The sequence below is a fragment of the Amblyomma maculatum genome, chromosome 6 (assembly GCF_055883805.1).
Source record: "Amblyomma maculatum isolate TAMU_Amacu chromosome 6, ASM5588380v1, whole genome shotgun sequence".
In the NCBI taxonomy this organism is placed as follows: domain Eukaryota; kingdom Metazoa; phylum Arthropoda; class Arachnida; order Ixodida; family Ixodidae; genus Amblyomma; species Amblyomma maculatum.
The window spans coordinates 8,882,012-8,892,808 of record NC_139349.1 but is presented as its reverse complement, the minus strand read 5'-3'; the positions used below and the strand labels follow the sequence as shown (position 1 = coordinate 8,892,808).

The window sequence follows — 10,797 nt, the reverse complement described above, 5'->3', positions numbered from 1 at the left end:
TGCATTAGGCTCCCCTCCATGTGTCGGCCGGCCGCCCGGTAATTCCCACGCCCGCGTATTGTGGTATTTAAAAAAAAATACAGTGCCTTCGAAATGAGGCATCTATAATATTTCAACATGTTTTAGTGAGCTTTTCTTCATGAAATGCCGTCATCATAATTGCGCTGGGAAATACGAAAAGTGCCTTGAAGGCTTTTATCATGCGTTCCTAAGGGGCGCTTTCCTACTCTGGATGCAGAAGTGGCCACCAGTGGCGCTGAACGCAGCGGCGACCGTTGCGTGCCTGGCGACGAGCACGGAGCCAATAGGCGGGTAAGGCTGTCACCGCCAAGAACTTGATAAGGCCTACGTCATAACTAAGAGTGCGCCAGGGATGCTCAGGCAATGAAGCCGCGAGCGCGGATCTGAGTAGAGTCACGAGGAGCTCCCTCGTTGCTGTACTGCACCCGCTCGTGCTGTTTCATTCATTGGCACGTCATCTTCCATTAAGTTTTGGTTAGAGGACTGGTGCGAAGCGGTAAAGAAAGACACCAGAAAAACAACTAAGACGCTAGAAGGGGAAAAAGCTCCGGAAATAGCCGATGCCCGACTCCTACACATGTGGGAGGCCAAACAGGGCATAGAACGTCGACTTAAAAGGCAAGGCAGAAACAACAAAAATCTCAGAGGAAGACTGGCGCGTCATAACAAAGAAATAGAAGATTACGCCTTTAAACTATGTGAACAAAATTGGACTAACAAATGTGGCGACATGGAAAGGAATATGAACCTCCCGCAGACGTGGAATATCCTCAGACATTTAATAGACCCTGAAACGTCCAAAACACAAGCACGAGTCAAAATGGCTAAGGTTAGACACGCATGCGAAGAGCAGGACGATGACATATTCATGAAGAAACTCGTTGAGACATACATAGGGGACACCGAAATTAGAGAGCTACCCGACTACCAGGGAATTCCAAATGAGAAGTTAGATGCGCCCATCACGAGAGCTGAAGTAAGGGCGGAGATAGCGAAACTCAAAACCAAGTCAGCTCCAGGGCCAGATGGAGTCACGAATAAGATGCTCGGGAATTTAGATGACAACTCGATAGAGGCCCTTACCAGCCACATGCAGAAATGCTGGGAAAAAGGGGAGATCCCACCGCTGTGGAAAGAGGCTACCGTGATCCTGATCCCAAAACCCGGGAAGCAACCGAAACTAGAAAATCTCCGGCCTATATCGCTCACATCATGTGTAGGAAAGTTAATGGAATACATAATTCAGACCAGAATTTCAAATTATATGGAGGAAAGAGAGAAATGGCCAGACGAGATGTATGGCTTCAGGCCCCATCTGAGCACACAGGACGTCATGCTGCGGCTGCAGCAAGACATAATTAATTCCAGAACCAAAGATGCGAAAGTCATTATGGGACTAGACCTAAAAAGGGCCTTCGACAACGTCAAGCACGAAGCCATCTTGGAAGGGCTCCAGCAGGCAGGAATGGGCTAAAAACTTATCGCTATGTCAGAAATTTCTTAACGGACCGCACGGCGGTTATAACGTTCCAGGAAATACAATCTGGGGTGATCAGGCTAGGTAACAGGGGGACACCTCAGGGATCGGTACTGTCACCCACCCTTTTCAACATGGCCATGAGAGGGCTCCCGAAGGAATTGCGGAAAATTGGGAATTACAACTTAAATTACAGCCTGTACGCGGACGACATCAATCTTTGGATCAACAGAGGGAGCGACGCAGAGATCAATGAAACGCTGCAGGCGGCAGCAGATGTCATCTCTAAGTAAGCGGCGGACAGAGGACTTAAATGTTCGCCTGAAAAATCAGAAATCGTCGTGTATAATGACAAGGCACTCAGGAACAAACCTCCCTCTGACCCACAGGTGTACGTGGAAAGAAGGAAGATACCAAAAGTAGAGACAATACGAATATTGGGACTCCACTTACAAACACACGGAAGGAACACGATCACCATTAAAAAGTTAGAAAACCAGACCCAGACATTAAACCTCATCAGGAGGGTCTCACGTAACGGAGGCGGCCTCAAGGAAAAAAACCTCCTGAGATTGGTACAAGCCTTCATCATTAGCAGATTGGGCTACGCCACGCCATATCTGAACCTAAAGGCAGATGAGAGGAGAAAGATAGACGCGCTCATCAGAAAATGCGTTAAAAAGGCCCTAGGCCTCCCAACATGTACATCGACGGAGCAGCTACTGGCCCTAGGACTGCACAATACGATTTCAGAAATCACGGAAGCGGTTAAAACCTCGCAACTTGAAAGACTCAGCACGACGCGAGTGGGAAGAGCTACGCTAAGTAACCTTGGAATAGCCACAGACAGGGGGCAAAAGGAAAGGGTTGACATTGACAGAAAAATCAGGGCGCACCTAAGAATCCCTCCCCTACCCAAAAACATGCACCCTGAGTTTAATAGGGAAAGGCGACAGAAAAGGGCGGAGCGATAGAAACAATATATCGGAGCAAACCCCCAAATGAAGTTGCCTACTAGATGCGGCAGGAAACAGACACAGTCGATACATGACCATAGCGGCGGTAGATGGGGGAGGCACCCTCATCACGGTGGGTACCATACTAGGGAAAGAAACCGAGATAGCGGAGGAAGCTGCGATAGCGATCGCTTGCGTTGGTACCAAAGCTAAATATATTATTAGCGACAGTAAAACTGCAAACCGAAATTTCAGTAGGGGAAGGGTAAACCCCCTCACCACCAAAATTTTAACACAAGGAGTGATTGATAGGACGATCAACATCATCTGGACCCCGGCGCGCGAATCTGTCAGCGGTAACGAGGCGGCCCACAGTGCAGCTCGAGATCTCTACCTCCGAGCTGTACAGGATGGCTCGGCTCAGGCAGAACATAATAGAGAAGGGCGAATAATCTCGTATCAAGACATTACAGAACACTACAGGCAATGCCGGAGGCGTTTTCCCCCACCAAACACGGCGTTAAATAGAGGTCAGGCAATGGCGTGGAGACGCCTGCAGACTGGAGTGAACCCAAACCCAGTACTAAATAAACATATCCGATCGGACTGCGAGGACGATAAATGTAAAAAGTGTAGGGCGAGAGGAACCCTCGACCATATAAATTGGGAGTGAGCTTACTCCCCAGGCAGGGCGCAAAACGTTAGCAGTAGGGAAGCCTGGGAAACCTTATTGCGAAGCTCGGACCCTGAGCTCCAACTCACCGCCGTCCAACTGGCAGCAGAGGCCGCCGGCGAAACCAAACCGGCCAGCATCTAATGCGACCATCCCGTGCGGCTGGGCCGCTAAGTCCCCTCCCCCTTAAAGGGGGGTGAGACAGAGCGGTCCAGGCGGTGTGGTCCTCCTCTGCTGGACAATAAAAGTTTTCAACAACAACAACAACATTGGTGAGGTTCGCTGCTGGGAAAGTGTGATGCAGCGACTTTCTTAAACTCTTGGTGCTGAAGATAAGGCAGGCAAGGCGCACGTCTCGTACCGCCCTCCTTGGGCCTCAAGTGTGGCCGCACGAAGGGGAGGAAAATAAAGAACGCGCCAGGCCATGTGCATGTTGTACCACAGCATGGCAGTTCAATTATAGCCTCGATAAGTACCAGCTATCTGTTTTGTTTGTGTCTGAACCTCAGTTTCAGAAAGTGTTTAAAGTAGGCGAAGCAGTGGCACCTCTCTCATGCCTGCCGCAAAATCGGATCTTAATGCAATACGCAGAGCAATATTGAAGTAACAGTGACACGATATTTCAATATAGAACAGAGCGTTAGTGCAAAACGCAAAAAAAAAAATGGTTTCATTGGTGGAGTTACCGTTCCAAAAGGACATCGATTATGAGGGACGGCCCCGCCGGGGTGGTGCAGTGCAATAAAGAAAAAAAAAAAAAAAAAGCCGGGGTGATGCAGTGGTAAGACGCCCGACTACTGTGCCGGAGTGCCCTGGTTCGAACTCGACCTCGGCAGCTGCGTTTCGATGGAGGCGAAACGAAGAGGCGTCCGTGTGCTGTGCGATGTCAGCGCACGTTGAAGATCCCCCAGGTGGTCGAAATTACGCCGTAGCCCTCCACTACGACTCCTCTTTATCTTTTTCCACTTTAACTCCCACCTTCCTTCTTTCCCTTACGGCGCGGTTCAGGTGTCCACAGAAACAAGTGTGACAGATACTGAGCCTTTTCCTTCCTATGAACCAATTATTATTATTATTATTATATTATTATGAGGAACGTCGTAGTGGGTGGTCCCGAAAATTTTGACTGCCTGGGTTCCTGTAACGTACATTGACATCTTGCAATACACGGGCTCCATGAGCTCCCCTCAGTCTAAAACAACGCAACCGCCGCCATCGGGTTCAAGCCCACGCCCTCTGGTCAACAGTATCAGTGATCCAACCACTGAACCGTTGCAGTAGGACTACACAACATAACGGTTGATTTATGACAGTGGTATGAAGTATTAGTGGTAGCTGCAATTGTCACAATGGTGCGATCTTTGTAATAATCGGTTCACTGAAAAGGAAAGGCGCAGTATCTGTCACACTTGTTCCGTGGACACCTGAACCGCGCGCGAGGGAAGGAAGAAAGGTGAGAGTGAAAGGCTGAAGTGGGGAAGGGATGCCCTAGTGGAGGCCTCTGGAGTAATTTCGACCACGTTAAAGATCAACAGGTGGTCGAAATTACTCCAGAGCCCTCCACTACGGCATCCCTTCCTCACTTTACGCTTTCACTTCCACCTTCCTTCCTCGAAGTGTCTAAAGGTACGTCCGACGGATCCATTCGATTCTCGTAAAGATACGGCGGACGTCGATATACAGGCTCATGGCTATATGCACGTCGAACGCGGCCCTATTCCGCTTGCTACGCGTGAATGGATCTCATCCTCTATGATATCAGCTAGCCGCGACTCTCGATGAGGTGCTACGAAGAGTGCATCCGTTCTAACATAGATCACGGTCTTCACTTAGGGTTGACTACGGCAAACATCGCTGTCAAGCACATAGCTGCAGGCGATATGCTACGTACTGCACCAGCTCCACCAGCTGGCATCGAGATACGCACATTCACGAGCAGCTTTCGCTTCGCACTAAACTATCACCTCGATCTGCCCGTAATGCGAGCGAGCTATTCCTAGCATTTACGCTGTCTTAGGTCCTGCATCGACCTCTGAAGATCTAGCGCCGGCACAACACACATACACCTCGTCGTGCAGCTGAACATTCGGCAGTCCAAAGTATGTATGTGAAATGGCATTATGCTCGTTCCTCACATGCAGACCGAGGAAACAGGATGTTTTTAGCTAAATTCTTCGTTTAAATTCTACCTCAGAGCCGTGGCAGAAGACATGCCGAATCTACTAGAGGCCTGCACATCGACTCGTCGAGGCGAAGACCTACTGCACCGCACCGCAAGAGTGCACAACCGGAAAGCCGGAAGCGTGAATGATCCGAATTCCCTGTGAACAGCAATGTTCTTTGGTATATAGGGGATTACTAGACTAAAGTGCTTAGGCTGCATCTTTTTCTTGTCGTTGAAGTTTGCGTACATGTAGTTTAAACCCCCGCATGCTCGAGGTTAGCGTGACCCGACTGAACGGCCGCGCAGCTTTGAAACGATCGGGATCGATATGCATGCATCGCCGGGCTTAGGTACGCGGTAGAAAATGTGCGCTGCACATTTCGTTGAAGAAGCTGACTCTTGGAATTTTGCAGAGTGTGTCATGCAAGCGATCGTTGCTACAACCACGCATCCATGTTCCCACGGCTGGCCTACCCCGAGGCGCATAAATGTTCAACCGTGGACGTATCAATGATCGAAGAGAGGACAGATTTTCACAATATTGGGCGCGAAATCGATAGCTACCAGTGCTCAGTGTTAGAGAAATTCTGCCTTGATCATGCGCAATTCAGTGTTTCAGGTGTGGTCAGTAGCTATATAAGTTTGAACAGTTCGCCTTTCAAGTCAGCGGCGCCAGCGATGGACTGGCGGAGCGATTTTCCACGCTACACCGCTGTCTTGCTAGAAAGCCTACCTAGGCGGCGTTTGACATTCAGCTGCTGTTTTTGGGCCCCGTAATTGAAAGCAACGCCTTCAGAAACGCGTTAAATGTTCAAAAATGTATTCTCTTCAACAGTTTCACTCCAGGCTGTCAAAGCAGGCGGACGTTGATAAAACAGTTGAGCACTCCAGTCTTTAGAAATCTGTACAATCACCTTCAGTTTGTAAAATTATTGGAATAGGTCACTTTCCGATCGCTGGGACATAGACCCTCATGACAGCGCTGTCACGTGAATAAGGACCACACCAGGCCGAAAGCTTGTCTCATATAACATAGCTAACCAAGGTATACCTTACAGCATTGTGTTGATTTTTATGGTGCCTAAGCGACTAATGCTGCCATGCACCAAGAACAAGGTTTAATGTATTTATTTTGTGTGTAATGACTAAAATGTTCTTTAGGATGTAGCTTGTTTAGGAACATTTTAGGAAAACAAAAATGCAGGAAATTTGCACGTCTCTCCTAGGATCATGCTGGGATGGAAATGGATCTGTTGGAAATTGTACAAAATGTTTCCTCTTTTCTCGACTCTGGCGCATGTGTAAGATATGGTTTATTGTTAGTTCATCTCCACACTCCTTGCATATTGGTTTGTCCTCTTTCATAAGTATGAAGCTGTGTGTGAGGTTTGGGTATGTGTTTTGTGAAGATGACCTAAAATGTCCTCCATGTTGTGTTTTTGATTACTGCATGATTTCCATTCCTTAATGACAGGTTTGACAAGTATAGTTTGTAGTTTATTTCAATGTTTCAAAAATCCTGCCATTTCACTCTCACTTTTCTTTGTACAAGCTTCTTGGTATCTTCATGCAGCATATTCACCCTCTGTAATTTAGCATTGCGTCAAGGTAACCTGGTTATTTCTTTTCATCACCTTTCAAGACTACTGTCCCGATTTCATAAAGTTTCTGACGACAGGAACTCCTTGGAAGTCATAGAAATAAATGAGATCCACAATCATGAGCTATCTAGGGTATGCATATACATGTCCATCGCTCAGTGGAATGGCGTCAGTACGCTGTTAGAACAGGTCTTGAGATAACAACAACCATTGTCTGAGGTGGTCCTTTAATGGGCATTGAAATGCTATGTAACTACAGGTACTGATAGAACTCTTGATCATGTTATGTGATGATGCAATCCTTGCATGAATATAGGTATACATTTCAGAATCTGCAGTGCACCACTTGACCATTTGCCACCAGTTTGTGTGAAAATGTATTTTTCATGCATGTTAACCAGTGTTTAACAGATGACCCCTGTGCACAAGCCAAAGTGCCACGAGCCAAATGTCACGAGGCCACACGACATGGCAGGAGCTGTTAAGCCAAGCTTACAAAGTTATATTTGAAATATTTCAGCTTCAACGTTTCAGCTCCAATTAAGAAAGGTTGAGGCTTACAGAGGTCTATGCCAGGTTGTCTATCACCTTACAAGGCAGCCTACGACCGTATGCTAATGAGTATATCTGAGATAACAGAGACATGAATTAAGGAATTAGTAATTATGTTTGTAGCAAAGGGCATGTAAATTAACGGGAATCCACAGTGGGATCTGCAGACAAAAACCATTAACGCTGGCACACCATACCCTTACAGGTGGAGATTAGGAGTCCCCCTAATTTTTTTTCTGCTCAAAGCTTGTCATTTCCTTCATTCTTCCAGATGAGGAAGATGTGAAAATGATAGCATCTAAAATGCCAGAGACCATCGTTAACAAGGATGCTGATCCCAACAGCGTAAAAAGGAATTTCAGAAAAGATGGGTGACTAGTAATGCTGGCAACAGTTGAAACTAAGTGGAAAGGCATGAAATTGAAATGCAACATATGCAGAGATATGTTGCGAGACCCCCAGTCTGTGGTGTGCGACATCTGTCTCCGTTAGTTCCATCAAGTGATTGGCCAAAGCAGATGGGGCTTGTGGTTTTGTGATAAGCGCAGTGTAGTAGCATAGATGCAACCTTGCCCATTAATAATTCGAGTGGAGTAAGTGCATTGTTTTGTTTTGTTCATGGTTTCCATGAAAACATTATGAGAAATTTTTTCCTAGAGAATGTTTGCTGAAATGTGAATATAATGTGCAATAAAACTAGTGTTTTCTTGCTGTTTACTTTTCCTTGTATACATTAGTTCTGTGAAGAAAACCACAGGCTAGAAAGAAATGTAATGGCATGCATTTTGATACTTGGCCCCGTTGTGCTGGCTCAGTAGTTAGAGTGCTTGGCTGCTGAACCCAAAGATGCAGATTTGGTTCCAGCCACAGCAGGGACATTTTAATAGAGGCGAAACAATAGGCCGTCATGCACCGTGCGGTGTCAGTGCATGTAAAAGAACCCCAGATGGTCGAAATTATACCGGAGCCCTCAACTATTGTGTTCCTCATAGCCGTAGTTATTTTGGGATGCTAAACCAGATATATATCACATCATACTCTGAGTAAGATGCTATTCATGGTCAGTTAAACATACACTAAATGATCAATTTTTTTTTCTGCATGGTACAGCAGCTGTTGTACAATTTTACTTTAGCCTTCATGAAGAATATCACACTGGCTCCACATGGCCTTCTGTTGACCCTTGATATGCGTCACAATCACACACCCGAGTATGTATTTGTCTAAAGGCACCTATGCATGCAAGGAGGGGACCGTTACTTTCCACTTGTCAGAACTGAAATGCATGATCCACATCATTTCTGTAATTCAACTGCTTGCTATTTGAACTGTCCAGCATTGATGCAAGTTTCAAAGAACTGCAATTAGCAAATTAATCTAAGCAGCAAACCATGCCAAGAACTGCTTCGGTTTCATCTTTAGCAACTGTTTGGGAACTAAAATTAGCCAAATGTTGCAAAACATAGATGAGAGGTTACAAAATCTAAAAAACAATGCAGCCTACCTGTGGCATGTAGGGTTTCACATCCTAAAGTGACATATGTAGCTATGAAGAATACTGTAGTGGAGAGCTCCAGACTAATTTGACTGCCTGGGCTTTGTACTTTGAATTGACATCTTGCAGAAAACAGAAGCATTTGCATTTCACCTGAACCAAAGTGGTACTGCCATCACTGGTATTAAACATCACGACCTTGGGGCAAGTAGCCTAACGTGCCACTAAGATGTCGCAGCGTGTACGTACATGCTATACATGTCAACCTTTCTAGCATTAAAGCTGTCACATGCATGGCAGATATTCATGTTCAGCTTTGGACTGACAAGTTTAAAAGTGTACTATTTGTGTTTGTCTAGCATGAAAAACAAAGGAAACTAAGGAAAAACGAAAAAAAAAATGAAGATAATATGTTGAAAAAGCATTAGTCATTAACACATAAAGCATATTCGTTCCTTTATTAATGATAAAGTGGCCTTCAACAATAGTACAAAGCCTGAACATTTAGAAAGGTGCTGTGCCAGGCAGCTATTTTACAGAAACCTGAACCATTTCACCGTAGTAATACGCATCCCGGCGGTGTGGGCTGGGCACTTATTTTTCGGTCCACTCCAACATGCGAAAACTGCATCGTGCATTCCCATTTTCCGAGTTTTGAGCTCTGTAGTACAGGCTAACAAATTGTCGATGACTTATTTTCGTCTGATTGTTGCACAGCGCGTGTAAATAAATTACCACTGCACCTAATAAACACTGACATGCACGTGCAACATCGCCGATCATAAACGGACACACTGATGTCCGTCCGGACATCGGCGCACTCAGCACTCTAGTAGGACGTAATCCGTAATCACAGCATCTCACGGTAAGCACAAACCACACCTCCAGTTGTACAACAAACACGAATGACGCGATGCTTGGGCTAGAGACACGCCGGCGGTGCCCAGCTTTTTCAGCGCCGCTTGTACTACGTAGAACTTGCAGCACCAAACCTCAATGCGAGCAGAAAGCGATGCGTTACGTGACGCATCTCATCACAGATGGAAGTGAGGAAACTTTGAAGAATCAAAACTACATAATTACATAACGACCGTCGTAGACGTTAATCCACATAACAACGAGGACCAAATGAGCGGGCGTGCGGGCCGCGGGCTGGCCATCAACACCGCGATTACATGCGCTTGCGCTCTGGTCGTGCTTGCCACCCTGCCGCGGTCCAACTCACGTAAACCTATCATCATGCCATCACGTAGTATATCACCCATTCTAGGCACTATTCTTGCCACTGTACTATTCTTTGTAATTTCACATTTCACGCATGCAGTATGTAGTACATACTTCTTACACCTCGCACGTATACCTCATACCAACTTCGATTTGGCTACATATGGCTACCATGTTGTTGCTACAACCACATCTGAATCCGGCTTTCCCGACGGATCCCAAGGCCCATATCGGAGAAAAATGCGTTGGGTCCGTCGGAAGAACCCTACCGATCGGGTCCGTCCGCCGTACCTCTGAAAAATATTTCCCGGATCCGTCGGACGGATCCCGAAGAAAAACGCACCGGGTCCGTCGGACGTACCTTTAAGACCATTGATCGGGTCCGTCCGACGTACCTTTAGCCACAGCCTTCCTTCCTTCCCTTACGGTGCGGTCAGGTGTCCACGGAACAAGTGTGACAGATACTGCACCTTTCCTGCGAACCAATTATTATAAAGATCGTGGTCGAAATTTCACCGTAGCCCTCCACTACGGCTCTTTTTTCTCTTTTTCCACTTTCACTCCCACCTTCCTCCCTTCCCTTACGGCGCGGTTGAGGCGTCCACAGGAAACAAGTGAAACCGTTACCGCGCAT

The 10,797-nt window shown here is 46.6% G+C and overlaps 1 long non-coding RNA gene across 1 annotated transcript; it reads left to right on the top strand.

Moving 5' to 3' along the window:
• Positions 1-4,745: 4,745 nt before the first annotated feature.
• Positions 4,746-8,161, top strand: LOC146185031 (uncharacterized). The gene is made up of 2 exons (XR_014707962.1): positions 4,746-5,226; positions 5,322-8,161. It is a non-coding gene; the product is annotated as an uncharacterized LOC146185031 (long non-coding RNA).
• The last annotated feature ends 2,636 nt before the right edge of the window (positions 8,162-10,797 follow it).